The sequence below is a fragment of the Hemiscyllium ocellatum genome, chromosome 35 (assembly GCF_020745735.1).
Source record: "Hemiscyllium ocellatum isolate sHemOce1 chromosome 35, sHemOce1.pat.X.cur, whole genome shotgun sequence".
Lineage (NCBI taxonomy): Eukaryota > Metazoa > Chordata > Chondrichthyes > Orectolobiformes > Hemiscylliidae > Hemiscyllium > Hemiscyllium ocellatum.
The window spans coordinates 32,920,109-32,940,926 of record NC_083435.1 but is presented as its reverse complement, the minus strand read 5'-3'; the positions used below and the strand labels follow the sequence as shown (position 1 = coordinate 32,940,926).

The following is a 20,818-nucleotide window of genomic DNA, read 5'->3' as shown; positions in this document are numbered from 1 at the left end:
TGCGCATTTGGTGTCAATTTTCACACTAAAACAATCGAATCCATGAAACATAACGATGTAAGAACAGTTCTGCAAGACACAATGATTTCACAAAATACTTTGCAGAGACCCAACGAACGTCAACGTTAACAGGCTTTCATCACAACCTGGATTCTGACACAGCTGCACTTGCGGGAATGACTCTTCGTTGAATTATAGAGTCACGAAATTTACACCACACGAAAACAAGTCATTTGCCTCATTGTGTCCGCAGTTCCGATTGATATTGACTAAATTGTCCAGCACCTGGTCCCGAAGTGGATATGCCACTGAGTTTTAATAGACAATAGACAATAGGTGTAGGAGTAGGCCATTCTGCCCTTCTAGCCCGCACCACCATTCCTTATCATCATTGCTGATCATCCTCAATCAGCATCCTGTTCCTGCCTCATCCCCATAACCCTTGATTCCACTATCCTTGAGCTCTCTATCCAACTCTTTCTTGAAAGTATCCAGAGACTTGGCCTCCACAGTCTTCTGGGGCAGAGCATTCCTTACACCCACCACTCTCTGAATGAAGAAGTTTCTCCTCAACTCTGTTCTAAGTGGCCTACCCTTTATTTTAAAACTGTGTCCTCTGGTTCGGCTCACCCATCAGTGGAAACATGCTTCTTGTCTCCAGAGTGTCTAATCCTTTAATAATCATATTCGTCTTAATATTCAGCAAAATATAATATCGGAAATGTCCATGCTAAGTAACTAATCACTGGAGCACATTAGAGAAAAGATATAGAAATTAGAAAGAAGGCAAAACCGATTTACCGAATTGGTTCCAGGAATGAAATTCTGACATCAGCTAACGAAGTTTTGCGTTTAAGATTGACCGAAGATTTGGAACTAGAAACCATTTTGATGGAATCGCTTGCATTCCTTTTGTGGTTGTTCTAGCGTCATCAAGTCAGTCAGCAATACGGCAATACAGCACGGAAAACGACCCTTCTGTTCAACTTGAGCATGCTGGACAGATATCCTGTATTAATCTGGTCCCATTTGCCAACATTTTGCCCATGTCCCCCTACATCCTTATTATTGATCTTGCCACCCAGATGTCATTAAATCTTGCAGTTGTACCAGACTCCACCACATTCTCCATTACATCAGACAGGCACGAAAAAGTTGTCCCTGAGGTCCGTTTTAAATCTTTACCCTGTCAAATAGATTAAGCCTCTTCCTTTGTTCGGTGGAGTCCGGAACTAAAGGGCCTACGTTTAGGGTTAGAGTTGAAAGTTGTCCAATGAACCTGAGAATGCTGTGTGCATGGAAAGAGTAGAAAGTGGTGGAGGCTGGTAACATTAAAGCATTTAAAAGCCACCTGGATGATTCTATGAATAAGAAGTGTTTAGCGAGATATAGGTTGAGTGTTGGTAAATGGAAATAGTTTAGGTTAGGGTATCTGGTCTGCATGCACGAATTGGACTGAGGGGTATGTTTCCTTCCGCAACATAGTATGACTCTGTGACCGTATAAATGTAGAATAATAGGAAATTGTGAGTCTGACACCTAGATTCTGACATAGCTGAACCTACTGGAATAGCTCTTCATTGAGTTATAGATTCATGGAATTGACACCACACGAAAAGAAGTCCTTTGCCTCATTGCGTCTGCACGTCGAATCGACTTTGACTCAATTGTCAAACATTTGGTCCCGAAGCGTATATGCTGCTGAGTTTTAATATTCAGCGCAATATGATATCAGAAACATCCACGCTAAGTACCAAAACACTGGACCACATGAGAGAAGAGATAAAGGAATTAGAAATAATACAGAACCGATTTACAGGAATGGTTGTAAAAATGAAACTCTTAAATTCTGATATCAGGTAAAGAACTTGTGAATATAAGAGAAGAAGATTGACCGAAGATTTGGAAATGGAAACCAATTTGACGATAGTCATTGGCGTTCTTTTTGCAGTTGTTCTGAAGTCATCATGTCATACGGCAATACAGCATGGAAAACCAACCTTTGATCCAACTTGACCATGCTGAACAGATATCCTAAATTAATCTGGTCCAATTTTGTCAACACTTGGCCGACATCCCTCTAAACCCTTTTTACTCGTATAACCATGTAGACATCATTAAAAGTTGCAGTTGTGCGAGTCTCCATCGTTTTCTCTGGCAGCTCATTTCAGACACATGTTAAAAAGTTGCCCCTTAATTCCCTTTTAAATCTTTATTTGAAACCTATAGTCTCTAGTTTGGGGTTCGCTCAAATTGTCCGGTCACTGTATCCATTTCCCTCATGATTTAATAATTAGTAACTAATTAACTTTATCATACTTGTCAGGTGGGAAATGTGCGTAGATTATTTCTTCAAAGGTAACATCCTGAAAAGTAATTCATGTAAAAAGTCTGATGTACAGACTTGTAGAAGTGCACATTGGCGTCGTTTTTAATAAGTCATTGAAGTCTAGCAGCAGTTACAGAAATCTGTTGTGAAAGCTAGAGAATGCCCACCTTTCCAGCTGAAGGATTTTAGGCCACGAGAAAGAAGTCTAATTTCCAATTTATGGTAGGGCGGTTAGACCGCACTTGGAGTACAGTATGGGGATTTACAGTACAGGGAACACCACGAATGTTCATTAGCCTTGATAGCATAGATGGGCATTTGTCCAGGGAATTGCAATTGGGCAAATCTGGCCTTAATTTTTCTTACCGTTTCAGAACATGACAGGTCATCTCATCGAAAGTTGCAAAATAATTGAAGACATAAACAGGATTGCGCATTTAAATTGTGTTCCCTCATGAAGGAATCTAGAAGCAGGCAGACACAACTTTAAAATAAGGCATTGTGATTTATGAACACAATGAGGATTACTTGATTTTAGTCTAAGCTTGAAGAAGTCTTGTAATTCTCCATTACAGTGAGCTTTGAATATTCGGTCTTTGAGTGCCTGTAAAGTTGTGTTTGTTCGTTTTCTAATTCACAACGGCTTGAAAATTTATTTGGTTATGCCTATGGAAGGCTTAGGCGTGTTCGAACCCCCGTGGTCAACTTAAATAGTGGAGCAGGATTTCCAGAATACCTCGCCCACTCATGCTCTTCTGTCTTTTCCCTAATTACCTGCCGACACTCCAAAGATACTTCATTCAGAGTGAACCTGCTCCGTTGACAGCATTCTCTCTCGATCAGAGTGGTTCAGAAAAGCAGAGCAGGTCAGGCAGCATCCGAGGAGCAGAACATTCAATGTTTCAGTCAAAAGCCCTTCATCAGGACTCCAGCATCTGCAGTTCTCAGTTTTGCCTAACATTCGCTCTCATACAGGGCTCTTCCGTTGGTCCCCAAAACACATTTTTATCGTTAAAATTAATTCAACATTTTTTTTCCCATTTTTGTCAGTAAATATAAAGACCATGTCTCATATGCTTAAAACTGCCCTGCGGACTAGGTTCCAGAGTTCTGGTAACGTTGATTGCATCACAAGACTCATCACAGAATGTTGCCAAACAAAGCTATCTCTGACCTTCCATAAGTTAACTATACTTCGGAGCGCATGTAGTCAGACTGAGATAAAGGAGCGATTGGACTGAAGACACAGTTCATAGAATCACAACATTGTTATGGCGGAAAAGGATGACATTCGGTATGTCTGAGACCATAAGGTATAGAAGCAGAAATTACAAAATTAAAGCCATTGGGTCTGCTCCTCCTTTCAATCATGGCGGATCAGGTTCTCAATCCAAGTCTCCTGCCTTCTCCCCGTAATCCTGATTCACATTATTATTCATTAACCTGCCTAAGCCATAAATATACTCAATGACATGGCTTCTATAGCCTTCTTTGGCAATGAATTCCCTTGATTCACCACTCTCTGTCTAAAAAGGTTTCTCTTTCACTCCGTTCAAAAATGTCTTCACTTTACCCTAAAGCTACGTACTCGGGTACCAGTCTCTCCGAAAAATGCAAACACCTTTCCAACATCTACTCTGCCTTGGCCATTCAGTATTATTTATCATTTAATGAGATACCCCATCATTCTTCTAAATTCCATCCGGTAAAGACGCAGAGTCATCAAATGTTCCACATGTGTGAAGCTTTTCATTCCTGGGACCATTCTAGTGAGCCTCCTCTGAAACGTGCCTGGTAGCAATTGTTAAATGAGAATTATTACCTCATGAATATCTACTGATTTTTCGCCGTAACTTTGCACACTATTTCTATCCATATCATTATCCAATTCCCTCTTGAATGCCTCAGTCGTTTTTGTTTCCAGGACATTTCCATCTCGTGCATTCCATTCGCTAACGTCTCACTGTTGATTTTCAAAAAAATCATTCATGGTATGATTATGTGACTGTCTAGGTCAGCGTTTATAATACATCCCTAGTTGCTCAGAGGACATTGAGTTTGAAAAAGGTGCGTGTGGATGTGGCGTTATATTGTAGCTGATCCGCCACCCTAAATGTCTCTGGTGAATCAAACGATGAAATAATAACAGGTACCTCCACTCACCAGCGTGACAGCAGAATGGACATTGTCAGCATTGAAAATAAGCGTTACTTTAAAATATTGCACGAAATAGTAAGGGAATTTGTGGACAGATGCCCATGGAGTGAAGCAGACATTGAAAGAATGTGCTTTTTTTTAATTTTTCAATCCTAAGTACATCTTGCAAAAAGGTTATATTCTGAAAAAATTTGGAGTGCGCATCAAGAAACGTAACTCGGTCATTTTTAGTCACCGTCACAAGAACAAAATGTCAGGCACACCTTTTGTCATAACTCAGCCGTAGTGAGTGAGAAATGGTCCATGGTTCTTTTTCCTGCGCCTGAACTTCTCGTCCATGATGCTGTAATAATCTCCCACAATCTGAAGATGTGCAGATGAGAGGAACTGGCCATGTGACATTCGCCACAGTTTTCCAGGATGTGTTGGTTATGTGCATTTGTCACGTGTAAATACGGCATAATGGAGTAGGGGAATGTGTCCGATTGGGTTACTCTTGCAGCGGTGGTGTGGCCTTGTGGAGTCGAAGGACCTGTTCCGCACTGTAATTATTCTATTTTAAAAAGTGCTATATGAGGCTATAATTTTCATGCACTTATTCACCAAGTCACCCCTTTAGGCACCTATAGATGGTAATCATGGGCCATCAAAGAGTCAAAGCTTGCATACGCACAGAGAATATACCACCTTTTTCAGGACAGCAGCAATATGCAGAGCATGTAGAAGAGTAGTAAGACCACCAACAGCCACAGCATAGCATCACCTTCTTGTGCTGGTGATATCCACCCTCCCTGATGATATGAATAACTTATTTGCGTGGTTTGAGGCATGAAATGATGTGGAAGCTAGGAGGACCATCTCGCCTCCCAATGACTACGTTTTGAGTCTTATCACGACTGACGTGAGGAAAACTCTATGCAGAGTCAACCCACATAAGACTTCTGGTCCACACAACATCGCATGCAGAATGCTCAGAGGATGCTCTGACGTGCTGGTGGATGTTCTTTTGGACATCTTTCACATTTCTCTGAGCTGTGTCATTGTTCCAACGTGCTTCAAGGCAACTACCATCGTCCCTGTGTCGAAGAAGTCTTCAGTGTCTTGCCTCAATAACTACTGTCCAGTTTCATTAACACAAAACATCATGAATTGTTTCGAGAGGCCCGTGATGAGGTATATTAGGACCCTGCTGCCCACCGCCCCAACCCACCTTCACTGGATACTCTGCAGTGTGTGCATCGTTCCAACCGCTCAACAGATGATGCTATCTCCACCACCCTGCATCTGGCCCTCACCCACCTGTTGAAGAAGGACACCTACATCAGATTACTGTTCATTAACTTCAGTTCTGCATTCAGCAGTATCATTCGTCAGCACCTGTTTGGAAAGCTGTGTGCACTGCGCTTGAATACGTTCCTCTGTAACTGGACCCTGGACCTAATGACTGGGACACCTGAGACAGCCCGGATTGGGAACAGCATCTTCAAAATCATCACACTGAGCACGGGGAAACCCCGGGGCTGTGTGCTCAGTTGACTGCTGTTCACCCTGCTTTCATACGATTGAGCATTGATGTCCAACGGAAATTCTATTATTAACTTCACTGTTGACGCGGCAGTAGTGGGTCTTAATCACAGGAATGAAGAGCAAGCATACAGAGAGAAGATGCTGTGCTGAAAGACTAGTGCAGAGCCAACAACCTGTCTATGAACGTGGAAAAACGAAAGAGATGGTTGTTGACTTCAGGAGGGCACAGAGCGATCAAACTCTGCTGGATGTCGATGGCTTCTCCGTGGAGATTGTAAAGAGCACCAAATGTCGTTGCAATCATATAGCAGATAAGCTCACATGGTCATTCAACACGGCCTTTATAGCCAAGAAAGCCCAGCACGTCTCTGATGTCTGCGAAGGTTGAGGAAAGCTCCTATCCTCACCACATTCGAAACAGGGTTAATTGAGAATACGCTGAGCAGCTGCATCACTGCCTGGTTCAGAATTGCACTGTCTTGAATCATAAGATCTGACAACGGGTCGTGAGGACACCTGAGACGATCACTGAAATAGAGAGGTATTTATGCTAGGCTGAGAGAAGGTGAGTCATGGCTCCAGAAGCAAATGTAGCAATAAATGTGCTAAATTTGCTGTCTACTCGCTTCCACAGCCATATTTCCTTCCTCAGTTGCAATTTATTGCTACCTTTGTTGCTGGAGGCATGACTCACCTTCTCTCACCCTAGTATAAATGCTTCCCTATTTATCCTTTTTATTTAGCTTTGATAAAGGACCAGTTAGACTCGAAACGTCAGTTCTTTTCTCTCCTTACAGATGCTGCCAGACCTGCTAAGATTTTCCAGCATTTTCTCTTTTGGTTTCAAATTCCAGCATCAGCAGTAATTTGCCTTTATTGAAATCTTCATCTCTCCTCTACAGACATCTTCACCACACGCTGCATTTGCAAGGCCAACAGCATGGTGGACGACCCCACAGATCTTTGATTCAAATTCTTCACACTCCTGCCATCTGGCAAAAGTAAACAGAGCATTCAATCACTCACAGTCAGACTCTGCAAAAGTTTCTTCACCTCAGCCATCAGATTTCTTGACACAGTATGATCACACTCTCGTCCATTTGAAATTTTTGTATGATGTTTTGAATGGCTGCTAAAACAATATTTTATTAACGATCATTCAATGTTACATTGTAATTTGTCCACCATTGTATCTATTGTCTTGACTTGTCATGAATAACTGCGCTGTCTTGCATGCACTTTTTATGCACATTAAGGTGTCGTGTGTATGACTGTACTGTCGTGTAGACTGTGTTTAATGGCAATTTGGTCATGAGCAACATTGCCTTCTTTTTATTGTGTCAGATGTATATGGTAGAAATAACAAATAAGCTTCTCTCCTAGCTCTCTCGTTTAAGCTACTGTCTCTTATGACCCTCCAAGGCCCCAAAGACTTATTCCAATCTACTAGAGATTTTCCTACATTTCCTCAAAACTGATATACTGTATCTGTTGCTCCTGGTGTGGTCTCCTCCATATCAGAGTGATCTAGCGCAAAACTGGGGACTCGTTCAGGGAACACCTATTGTCCACTGTGATTTTTTTACAGATCTACACTTAATGGCAAGGATTTTGGAAGTGTTGCTGAACAAAGAGACCGTGGAGTGAAACTTCATAATTTCTTCAAAGCAGAATCGCACGTAAATAGGATAGTCAAGAACGTGCTTAATATTCTTCCCTTCATTGGTCAAAGCATTAGTATTGTTGTTGGGAGATCATGATGCGACTATACAGGACACTAGTTAGATCACTTTCGGAATATTGCATACAATTTTGGTTTCCTTCCTATCAGAAGCATGTCGCGAAACCTGAACAGGTTCACAAAAGATTGACAGGGACGTTCCCTGGGTTGGAGGATTTGAGCGGTAGGGAGTGGCTGAATATGCTAGGGCTGGCTGAGGGGTGACTTTATAGAGGTTTATGAAATCACGACGAGCATGAATAAGGTCGATAGAATAGGTTTTTTCCCTCGGGTGGTGGAATCCAGAACTAAACATATGTTTAGGATTAGAGTTGAAAGCTGTTCAAGGAATCTAAGGGACACCTTTTTCACTCAGAGGGTGGTATGTGCATGGAAGGAGCTGCCAGAGGAAGTGGTGGAGTCGGGTACAATTCCATCACTTAAAAGCAACCTGGATGATTTTGTGAATAAAAAGTGTTTAGCGGGATAAATAACGAGTGCTGGCAAAAGGGAATAGATTATGTTAGGATATCTGGTCTGCATGGACGAATTGGACCAAGAGGTCTGTCTCCTTGCTCTACCTCTGTACGACTCTGTGACAATGATAACGTGGAATAATTCCAAAATGTGGGTCTGAAATATTATCTCAGCTTGTCATTCAACAGATCGTAGAAAATGAAGCATTCATTCTTTGCAGTTACCTGTTTTACCTTGCTTCCCACCCATCCGAAAATTCAAATTTCACGATTATTCTTTAATTGTATTGAAACTTACTCATGTTGGATTTTGACGTTTTTGTTTCCTGTCTCGACATATAATTTACTCTTTTCGCTGGCTTGTTCAGTTTGCAAATTGATTCTGATTCTTTCCATCGAAAATTGACTTATAATTAAACGTGAAGTTCCAGCTCCAATTTATTAAATAACAGCACCAAAAAAGTCCAACGAAATCAACGCTGTGAGCAGGATTCGAACCTACGCAGGGAATCCCCATTGGATTTCGAATCCAACGCCTTAACCTCTCGGCCATCACAGCGCCATCGGTGGGCATCATTTTCATAGTAAAACAACCGAATCCATGAAACATGTAAGCTGTTGGAAGAACAAATTGTTAGCACCCAATAAATTTTACCTAATCCTTTGCAGAGACCCAGGCGAACGTCACCTTTTCAGTTTGACAGGCACTCATCGCAACCTGGATTCTGACAGAGCTGAACTTGAGGAAATGTTTCTTTGTAGGACTTACACAGTTACCGAATTTACACCACACGAAAACAAGCCATTTGCCTCATTGTATCCGCATTTCCGATCAATGTTGACTAAATTGTCCAGCACCTGGTCCCGTAGTGGATGTGCCGCTGAGTTTTAATATTCAGCGCAATATGATATCAGAAATGTACATGAAAATTAACTAAACACTGTCGCACATGAGAGAAAGGTTGTAGAAATTAGAAAGAATGCAGAACCGATTTACAGCAATGGTTCCAGGAATGAGAACCCTTATGTCCGGACATCATCTAAAGAACTTGTGAGTATAAGAGAATAAGATTGACCGAAGAGTTGGAGCTGAAAAATGGTTTGGCGGAATTCAATTGCATTCTGTTTGTGGTGATTCTCGAGTCATCAAGTCATAGAGCAATACAGCACGGAAAACGAACCTTCGGTCCAACATGACCATGTTGAGCAGATATCCTAAATTAATCTCTTCTCATTTGCCAACATTTGCCCTACATCCCGCTAAATCTATGTTATTCATATACCCATCCAGATGCCATTAAGTCTTGCAGTTGTACCAGTCTCCACCACTTTTTTCTGGCAGCTCATTCGAGACAGGCATGAAAAAGATGCCCCTTAGGTTCCTTTTAAATCTTTACCCTCTCATTTTAAACCGATGCTTCTAGTTTTGGGTTCCCTCACCAGCGGGAAAAAAATACCTTTTAGACTCTATCTGTGACCCTCATGATTTAATAAATAGCAACTATTTGACTTCATCATACTTGCCAAGTGGGAAAGATGTGTAGATTATTTTGTCGAAGGTAACAGCTTGAAAACTGATTGATGTAGAATGTCTGATGCACAGACTTGTAGAAATGCAGCTTGGCGTGGTTTTTAATAAGTCATTGATGTCTCGCAGCAGTTACAGAAATCTGTTGTGAACGCTGCAGAATGACAACCTTTCCAGCTGAAGGATTTTAGGGCACGAGAAAGAAGTCTTAGTTCCAATGTATGGTTGCCTGATTAGAGCGGACTTGAGATACAATCCACAATTTCGGAAAGATACTATTGCGGTGTAAGGAATACCAAGAATGTTCATTAGTCTTGACACAATAGTTGGGCCTTTGTCCTGTGAATTGAAATTGAGGAAATCCGACCTTAATTTTCTACAGCTTCAAACATGACAGGTAATCTCATGGAAAGTTGCAAAATATTTGAAGAGATAAACAGGATAGTGGATTTAAATTGTGTTCCCTCCTTCCTGAATCTCGAAGCAGTTGGGTACAATTTTAAAATAAGGTATTGCGATTTATGACCACGATAAGGACTATTTAATTTTAGTCTAAGCCTTGAGAAGTTTTACAATTCTCCACTATAGTGAGCCGTGGATATTCGGTCTTTGAGGACCTTTAAGTTATGTGAAGCCATGCCTGGTACTGTAGTTAACTCAGTCACATTAAGCGTATTTAAACAGTCCGTGGATAAGAATATGGATGATGGTGCGATAGTGTAGGGTTAGATTAGTTCACATTGAGGGCCGAAGGGCCTGTTCTGCATTGTATTGTTCTATGTTCGATGTTCAATACTAAGTCTAGATTCCTCGTTCGATACTCTGCAACCAGAGTGAAAACATCCAGCTACTCTCTCTCTATTCCTGTGAGAATTTTATGCATTTCAATCAGATTCTGTTCCATTTGCCTAACCTCAAGTGGATACATACCTGGCTGAGGCAATCTACTCTTAAGTGACATTACTGCCATTTCAAGTGCTCCTGTACTCCCTATCTGGTAAGTGCATCCTCTGTAAGGCGGGGAGATCAAAACAGTACGCAAAATTCCAGGTCTAGTCTATATATCTATATTTTCATTGACTGGTTTGTAAAGACACCCAGGTCCTAAATTAAAGGCTATATTTCCCAATATATAATTTTGAAATAATAAGCCACCTTTCTGTTTTCACATCAGTTTGCATAAATGCATACTGATTCACACTGCACTACATCACCTTGCTTGCATGTGCAATGTTTCTAGAATGCCCTGATGCTTCCAGTTATCTTCCTCACTCAAACCCCACTTAGTTTTATTTTGCAGCAATATACTGTTAACCAATGCATCAGCGAGAGAAAAAAATGGACAGTTTGGTTCCATTTTGTTTTTGTTTGCCAACTAATTCAAATCCATATGAGAATATTCTCCCAAATTTCAAATCGTTCAATTTTTGCAATTAACTTCTCCATGTGAGGCCTTATCAAAAGCATTGTTAAAATGCATGTCATAATTAGAGAATCATCTGTGATGACATTTCTTGCTCTGAAGACAAGGAAAGAACAGAATAAATTGAAAGTGAAGGAACTTGATAGAATGTCCATATAAAACCGTGGGTGGAGGAACGAGCATCACACTGAATTTGGAGTATGAGTGAAAATGCGTCAGTGTATACTTGGAAGAAGGAGTGAAGACACTAACTTAAATTAAGAGAAAGAAGTGCCAACGTGTTCAAATTATCTCGTAGATCACTGAGTCAGAATTATTAGGCATTGATGGATATTCGTGATGGTAGTTTTGATAAACCACTTATTTTTCATGTTAGTCAGCATGGGAGAATCAATGAGCAGCAATTCAACGTCGATAAAATTTGGAGGTCTGAATGATTTTGCTGTGTGCAATTATGTGGAAATATGGTCAGTCATATCTAAATAAGATGCTACAATCATCTTAACAATCCTGAAGTATGATGCAAAATGTTGTCATTGGCTTTCTCAGTATGAGCTGTGTTCACAATTTGTTCACCTTTCCAGATCAGCTGGCCTCTCAACTGGACTATTCAGTGTCTGTGAACACTTTTTAGTCTCTACCTTTCGCCAGATGTTGTCTTTGAAATTCCTACGTTGTCCTATTTCATCAGTTCGATGTTCTCTTCATCCACAGAATCCCGATGTCGTAGAGTGTACAGCATGGAAACAGACCATTTGGCCCAACACGTCCACGCTGACCAGACATCCCAATCCAATCTAGTCCCACCTGCCAGGACCTGGACCATACCTATCGAAACCCTTCCTTTTCCTATACCTATCCAGGTGCCTTTTAAATGTTGCAATTGCACTCCCCTTCACCAGTTCCTCTGGCAGCTCATTCCATATATGTGCAAGTCTCTGTGTGAAAACGTTGAGCCTTAGATATCTTTGATATCTTTCCCCTCTCTCTATAAACCTATGCACTCTGGATATGGACTCAACGACCCCAGGGAAAAGACTTTATTTATTTATCCTATCCATGACCCTCATAATTTTGTAAATCTCTATAATCCCATCCATCAGCCTCTGACGCTCCAGGGAAAAGAGCGCTAACCTATTCAACCTATCCCGATAGCCTGAATCCTCCAACCCTGGCAACATCCTTGTAAATCCTTTCTGAACCCTTTCAAGTTTCACTACATCTTTCCGATAGGAAGCAGACCAGAATTGCATGCACTATTCCAACAGTGACCTAACTAATGTCCCGTACAGCCGTAATCTGACCTTCCAACTTCCGTACTCAATACTCTGACCAATAAAAGAAAGCATACCAAACACCTTCTTCACTATCCTATCTACCTGCCACTTTTTTCCGAAGGAGCTATGAACCGGCATTTCTAGGTTTCTTTGTTCAACAACACTCCATAGGACCTTTGCATTCAGTGTATAAGTTCGGCTAATATTTGTTTTCCCAAAATGCAGCAGCTAACATTTATCTAAATTAAATTCCATCTGCCACTTCTCAGCCCATTGGTCCATCTGATCAAGATCCCGTTGTAATCTGAATTAACCTTCTTTGCTGTCCACTATACCTCCAATGTTGGTGTCATCTGCAAACTTAACAACCATACCACTTTTGCTCACATCCAAATCATTTATATAACTAATGAAAAATAGTGAATCCATGACCGATCCTTGTTGCACTCCATTGGTCACAGGCCTCCACTCTGAAAAACAGCCCTCGTCCACCACGCTCTATCTTCGACCTTTGAGCCAGTTCTGTACCCAAATGGCTAGTACTCCCAACACGAAGAAAGCTGGGTGACTCTTCGAAGGGGAAAAAATAAGAATCAGTGGTGGGATCTCCTGTGGCCGTTTCCCATGAAACACATGTATACCGTTTTGGATATTGTTGAGGGGGACATCTTACCATTGGTATGAAGTGGGGCACAGAGCCTGTCCCTGCTGTACAGAAGAGAAGGAGGGAAAGGAGGAGATTTTCAGTTATTAGGGACTCAACATTTGGAGGTTCAGATAGAAGGTTTGTTGGGAGCGAACGAGACTCATGTTGGGTGTGTTGACTCCCAGGTGCCAGGGTCCGTGATGTCTCGGATCGTATCTTTGGGGTGCTGAAGTGAGAGGGTGACCAGCCTCAATTCATTGTCCATGTAAGTACCAACGACACAGGTAGAAAGAGGGATAGGGATGTAAGGCAGAATTTCAAGGAGCTAGAGTGCAAGCTGAGAGCTAGAATAAACAGAGTTGTTGTCTCTGGTTTGTTACCCGTACCACGTGACAGCGAGGCAAGGACTAGGGAGAGATATCAGCTGAACACGTGGCTGCAAGTATGGGACAGGAGGGAGGGTTTCAGATACTTGGTCCATTGGGGCTCATTCTGAGGAAGGTGGAACTTTTACAAACAGGACAGTCTTTACTTGAACAAGCGGGGTACGAATATCCTGGGTGGGAAATTTGCTGGTGCCATTCGTTTGGATTTAAACTAGCTCCTGTATTCCTGATGAAGGGCTTTTGCCGAAACGTAGTTTTTCTTGCTCCTCGGATGCTGCCTGAACTGCTGTGCTTTTCCAGCACCACTCTACTCCAGAATCTGGTTTCCAGCATCTGCAGTTATAGAATTTACCTTTAAACTAGCTCAGCAGGGGATGGGAACCGAGGTGTATTTGCAGTGCACAGGAGGCTGAGAGTACGAAGGACAGGGACAGGATTTCAGGGTCACACAAAAGTGCTGGCAGACAACGAAATGGAATGCCCTACTTGCTAATGTAGCCAACTCAGCCACATGAGAGAGATTTAAACAATCCTTAGATAAGCCTGTTCTGTGCTGTATTGTTCTATGTTCTATATATTCCATGAGATCTAACCTTACTAACCAGTCTCCCATGGGGAACCTTGTCAAATGCCTTACTGAAGTCCATACAGATCACATTGCCCTCATCAATCAAGTTTGCGAGACATGATAACAATTTAACCAATTGTCCTCCTTTTCTTCCTTCACTAACTTTTTTGAACACCTTGCACGCAGGGATAATTAACAATCAAAACTACCATTTTAGGGGCCAGGTGTATGTTGACCTTTTAAACATTCAACTTGTAGGCACGTTTTCAATTCTTTGAGAACTGTTGGAGAATTTCCTACAGTTCTTCTCTTTTGTATAACAGCTCAAATTATTGATTGTATTCATGGCTGCTTCAGATGTAGACTCACATTACTCCTTTGAATATGGGAGAGACAAAACATGGAAAATTATGGAAATGCTGAGCAGATCTGGCAGATTTTTTTATAATTCTAATGGAAGGATACCAGTTTAAAAGTGTAACTCTCTTTTGGATTCACGATGTTGTCAGTGCTGCTGTGTATTTCCAGCGGCTGTAGATCAAATTTCTGTAAAGCTGAAGGATGGCCATTGATTTGTTTTCTGTTGTAAGCTGGACGCAGCCTAGCATCAGTAGCCTTCGGAGCAATCTAACCGACCACCCTTGCTCTTTCTGTGTGGGGATAGACACATGGTGATAATTTAGTTTTTCTGACATTTTTACCATTTAAATGTTCTAAACGTTCTTCTGTAATGGGCAAATATTTGTTTCTCTAAACATTTCCTTTTCTGATACGCCATTGTTGTTTCCTGGAGGATATAATTTTCAACTGAGCAGTTTAAAATTCAACTAATTTTCATATTGGCTACATTTGCAGCTCATAAATAATGGCATGTGTAGTAATTGCATAATTATCTATTGTTCCAAAGATGATCCTTTGGCACCTGCAGAATCGACGTATTATCCACAAATTATAGACCGTATGCCTGAAGGTGCTCTTGGACATCTCAAATTCATGACAATGGAAGCAATTCATATCTTCCTGAACGACCAAAGAGCTGGAATCATGAAACCGACAAATCCCCCACTCGCTCCGTTCCAACCCCAAAATTACTATCAAACCTGCAGACAAGGGAGGCACGATCGTAGTTTGGTGCACCAACCTTTAATCCACTGAGGCTAAACGCCAGCTCGCGGACACCTCCTCCTATGGCCCCCTTGACCATGACCCCACTTCCCAGCACCAAACCATCATCTACCAGACCATCCATAATCTCATCACCTCAGGGGATCTCCCATCCACTTCCTCCAACCTCATAGTTCCACAACCCCGCACCGCCAATTTCTATTCCCTGCCAAAAATCCACAAACCTGACTGCCCCGGCTGATCCATTGTCTCAGCCTGTTCCTGCCCCACAGAACTCATTTCTGCATACCTAGACACGGTCCTGTCCCTCTTAGTCCAAGAACTCCCCACCTACATTCGGGACACCATACACCCCCTCCAACTCCTACATGATTTTCTCTTCCCCAGTCCCCACAACGCCTTATCTTCACCATGGACATCCAGTCCCTGTACATCTCCATCCCCCATCATGAAGAACTCAAAGCCCTCTGCTTCTTCCTTTCCTGCCGCACTAACCAGTACCCTTCCATTGACACCCTCCTTCAACTGACTGAATTGGTCATCACTCTGAACAACTTCTCTTTCTAATCCTCCCACTTCCTCCAAACCAAAGGAGTTGCCATGGACACCCACATGGGCCCCAGCTATTCCAGCGTCTTCGTATGATCTGTGGAACAGTCCATCTTCCGCAGGTACACTGGCACCACCCCCACCTTTTCCTCCGCTACATCGATGACTATATTGGCGCTGCCTCATGCTCCCATGAGGACGTTGAACAGTTCATCCACTTTACCAACACCTTCCACCCGACCTCAAATTTACCTGGACCATCTCAGACTCCTCCCTCCCCTTCCGAGACCTCTCCATTTCTATCTCGGGTGACTGTATCAACACGGACATTTACTATAAACCGACCGACTACCACAGTTACCTAGACTACACCTCCTCCCACCCTGGCTCCTGTAAAAACGTCATCCCATATTCCCAACTCCTTTGTCTCCGCTGCATCTGCCCCCAGCAAGACCAGTTCCAATACCGGACAACCCAGATGGCCTCCTTCTTCAAAGACCGCAGTTTCCCCCCAGACTTGATCGATGATGCTCTCCACCGCATCTCCTCCACTTCCCGCTTCTCCTCCCTTGAGCCCCGCCCCTCCAATCGCCACCAGGACAGATCCCCACTGGTCCTCACCTCCCACCCCACTAATCTCCATATACATCACAGCATCCGTCATCATTTCCGCCACTTCCAAACAGACCCCACATCCAGGGATATATTTCCCTCCCCTCACCTATCAGCGTTCAAAAAAAAAACAATCTCTCCATGACTCGCTTGTCGGGTCCACACCCTCCACCAACCCAACTTCCACTCCCGGCACCTTCCCCTGCAACTGCCAGAAATGCAAAAGTTGCGCCCACACCTCCCCCCTTCCATATCCACCACAAATTCACCTTCACCTCCACACACATCATTTACTGCATCCACTGCACCCAATGTGTCCTCCTCTTGAGACAGGCCGCCTACTTGCTGAACGTTTCATAGAATACCTCTGGGACACCCGGACCAACTAACCAACCCAACCACCCCGTGGCTCAACACTTCAACTCCACCTCCCACTCCACCAAGGACATGCAAGTCCTTGCACTCCTCTATCGCGACACCATAGCAACACGACGGCTGGAGGAAGGGTTCCTCATCTTCCACCTAGGAACCCTCCAACCACAATGGATGAACTCAGATTTCTCCAGTTTCCTCATTTTCCCTAACCCCCAACCTTGTCTCAGTCCTAACCCTCGAACTCAGCACCACCTTCCTAATCTGCAATCTTTTTCTGACCTCTCTGCGCCCACACCCACTCTGGCCTATCACCCTAACCTTAACCTCCTTCAACCTATCGCGTTTCCAACGCCCCTCCCCCAAGTCCCTCCTCCCTACCTTTTATTTTAGCCTGCTTGGCAAACTCTCCTCACTCCTGAAGAAGGGCTCATGCCTGAAACGCCGATTCTCCTGCTCCTTGGATGCTGCCTGACCTGCTGCGCTTTTCCAGCAACACATTTTCAGTTCTGATCTCCAGCTTCTGCAGTCCTCACTTTCCCCTATACATTTCAGAGTCGAGAATGCGGTGCTGGAAAAGCAAAGCAGGTCAGGCTGCACCCGATGGAGAGGAGAATTGATGATTCGGGTAGATCCCTTCCTGATGAAAGGCTTGTGCCCTAAACATCGATTTCAGTGCTGCCTGATCTGCTGTGCTTTTCCAGCACCACACTCTCCATAAGACCATAACACATTGAAGTGGAAGTAAGGCCATTCGGCCCGTCGAATCCAATCCTCCATTCAATCATGGCTGATGGGCATTTCAACTCCACTTACCAGCATTCTCCCCGTAGCCCTTAATTCCTTGTGACATCAAGAATTTATCAATCTCTGCCTTGAAAACATTCAGCATCCCTGCCTCCACTGCACTCTGCGGCAATGAATTTCACAGGCCCACCATTCTCTGGCTGAAGAAATGTCTCCGCATTTCTGTTCTGAATTGACCCTCTCTAATTCTAAGGCTGTGTCCACGGGTCCTATTGTCCTCGCCTAACGGAAACAATTTCCTTGCGTCCACCCTTTCCAAGTCATGTATTATCTTGTAAGTTTCTATTAAAACTCCCCTTAATCTTCTGAACTCCAATGAATACAATCCCAGGATCCTCAGCCATTCCTCAGATGTTAGACCGAACATTCCAGGGATCATCCATGTGAATCTCCGCTGGACAAGCTCCAGTGCCAGTATGTCCTTCCTGAGGTATGGGGACCAAAACTGGACACTACTCCAAATGGGGCCTAACCAGAGCTTTATAAAGTCTCAGTAGCACAACGGTGCTTTTATATTTCAACCCTCTTGAGATAACTGACAACATTGCATTCGCTTTCTTAATCATGGACTCAACTGGCATGTTTACCTTTAGAGGATCCTCGACTAGCACTCTCAGATCCCTTTGTACTTTGGCTTTACGAATTTTCTCACCGTTTATAAAGTAGTCTATGCTTTTATTCTTTTTTCCAAAGAGCAAGAACTCGCATTTGCTTAATTTGAATTCCATCAGCCATTTCCTGGACCACTCTCCCAAACTGTCTGGATCCTTCTGTAGCCTCCCCACTTCCACAGTACTACTTGCCTGTCCACCTAACTTTGTACCATCCAGATCATTAATATATAATGTGAACAGCTGGGGTCCCAACACTGAACCCTGCGGGACACCGCTTGTCACAAGCTGCCATTCCAAAAAAGAACCTTTTATCCCAACTCTCTGCCTTCTATCAGACAGCCAATCCTCAATCCATACCAGTTGCTCACCTCGAACACCATGGGCCATGACCTTGCTCAGCAGTCTCCCGTGTGGCACCTTATCAAATACCTTTTGGAAATCTAGATAGACCACATCCACAGGGTTTCCCTGGTCTAACCTACTTGTCACCTCTTCAAAGAATTCCAACAGTTTTGTCAGACACGACTTCCCCTTACTAAATCCTTGTTGACTTGTTCTAATCAGGCTTTGCTCTTCCAAGAATTTAGAAACCTCATACTTAATGATGGATTCTAGAATTTTAGCAACAACTGAGGTTAGGCTAATTGGCCTAAAATTTTCCATCTTTTGTATTGATGCTTTCTTGAACAATGGGGTTACAACAGCGATCTTCTAATCATCCGGGACTTTCCTGACTCCAGTAACTTTTGAAAGATCTTAACCAATAGCCTCCGCTATTTCCTCATTCACCTCTCTCAGAACTCTATGATGTATCCCTTCGGGGTAAGGAGATTTATCAATTTTAAGACCTTTTAGCTTTTCTAGCACTTTCTCTTTTGTAATGGCAACCATACTCAATTCAACCCCCTGACCCCCTCTCTTCTCTGATCTGCAGCATCTGCAGTCCTCACTTTGTCCTATACATTTCAGAGTCCAAATGTCATTGTTTCAACTGAGCTCATTCTCTCTCATTCAGTTTCTATATCTTTGTCTCTTTGTCCACCCTCCGGATTCTGGACCTGAATCATTCTCTGGAATTTTAACTAAAAGGCCCTCTCGGGTAGGTCAATTTAATCACATTTTTTTTGTCCGATGTGATTGTTTAATTTTATGAAAATTAGAGTAGCAAACATCGCTAGTAGTTTGCTGTTATAGCGGTAAAAAAAACCCTGCCAGGTATTATAAGACAGGGATAAAGCAAGGATAGTTATTTTCAGATGAAAATTTCAGTTCAAATATCTTGTGAAGTTTCATGTCAGCACAACTCCCTGAAAACATGTCAAAAATGTAAAGCGATCTATACGACTTTAATTTCCCAACCTTTCAAGGTGTTGCCGTGAGTAGTTGTGGCCGAGTGGTTAAGGCGATGGATTAGAACTCCATTGGCATTTCCCGGCGTTGGGTCGAATCCTGCCGACTACGGTAACCACTAACTGTTTTAAACCAGCTGTGTTTTATTCCACGTCTCCCTGAACCAACAACTTATTTTATTCAGATTCATTTTCTCAATTCTGATGAAGGGCTTATGCCCAAAACGTCGAATTTCCTGTACCTTGGATGCCGCCTGACCTGCTGAGCTTTTCCAGCAACACATTTTCAGCGCATTTTCACAATCACTCTGGTTCTGTGTTAAATTAGCATTAGTAACCGAAACTGGTAACTTTTCAAATCAGACTTCAGGCTCAGGTCTTTCAGACGCTGGAAGTCGTCACTCTGCCGAGAATTTAACTATGTTTTGACAGGTGCTCATTTTAGGTAACACGATCAAGTACCAGCAGGTACAGTTATATGGAAATGTAGATCTGTATTGAGAATATAGCCAAGTGCACAGAGCCAGATCTCTTTTCAGAAGGAGCCAGGTCTCTACAATTGATCTCTATCGGGAATGCAATTCAGGTCCCACAAATGGGTTCTCAGTTGCGAATACCGCCAGGTGCCAACAGCTGAGACTCTACGGCCAAGCATGAGCAAATGGCACAATTCAGGGAACATGAGTTAAATGCAAGAACACAGACGGGTGTCTGTCCGCGAGGTTTATGTGCGTGAGTCACAGAGACAAGTTAGTGGGTTATTTGCCCGATGTTAGGAGATAGGTTGCATTGAGAGTGTGATCTTTTGAGAGCGAATGCGACCAGCAGTACAAACTGGTCTCGAATCTGCATTGCTTTCGTGAAGTTAGAAATCGATCCGTGTTATGGAGCTACATGAAGATAACTTATTTCTATCGTTGAAACAGAGAGCAGATTAGCTCATACTCTGCAAAAGCATCAAAATTCATTCTCGAATTTCACTTGAAAGAGGTGTGCTTCGGAATTAGGAGCGATCATTGGCAATTCAGCCCTTCGAGGCCTTTTAGCCTGATCATGGCTTTCTTATTCTGGTTAGAATTGCTCTTTAATGATACCACTTTTCTGCGCTCGAACTTGCAAGAAGAAAATCTATTAGATTTCAAGTTCAACGCCTTAACCATTCTGCAAACACAGATGCTTTTGAGGAAGGAAAAGTTTTTGTTCGGACAGGTACAGAGAGCACGACAACCTTATTCTGCATGTGTGCTACCTTGTGCTCCCATCAGATGGCAACCTGGAGGAATGATGAATGAACAATGAGCCCCAGTAACTTTGATTTACAACTCCTCATGCTCCAACGTCATACGTCATTAC

General features: G+C 42.9%; 2 non-coding genes across 2 annotated transcripts; one reads left to right on the top strand and one right to left on the bottom strand.

Annotated features, from left to right (window-relative positions):
* Nucleotides 1-8,686: 8,686 nt before the first annotated feature.
* trnas-cga (transfer RNA serine (anticodon CGA)) lies at nucleotides 8,687-8,768 on the bottom strand. The gene has a single exon. It is a non-coding gene; the product is annotated as a tRNA-Ser (tRNA).
* Nucleotides 8,769-19,495: 10,727 nt separating this feature from the next.
* trnas-aga (transfer RNA serine (anticodon AGA)) lies at nucleotides 19,496-19,577 on the top strand. The gene has a single exon. It is a non-coding gene; the product is annotated as a tRNA-Ser (tRNA).
* Nucleotides 19,578-20,818: the final 1,241 nt, after the last annotated feature.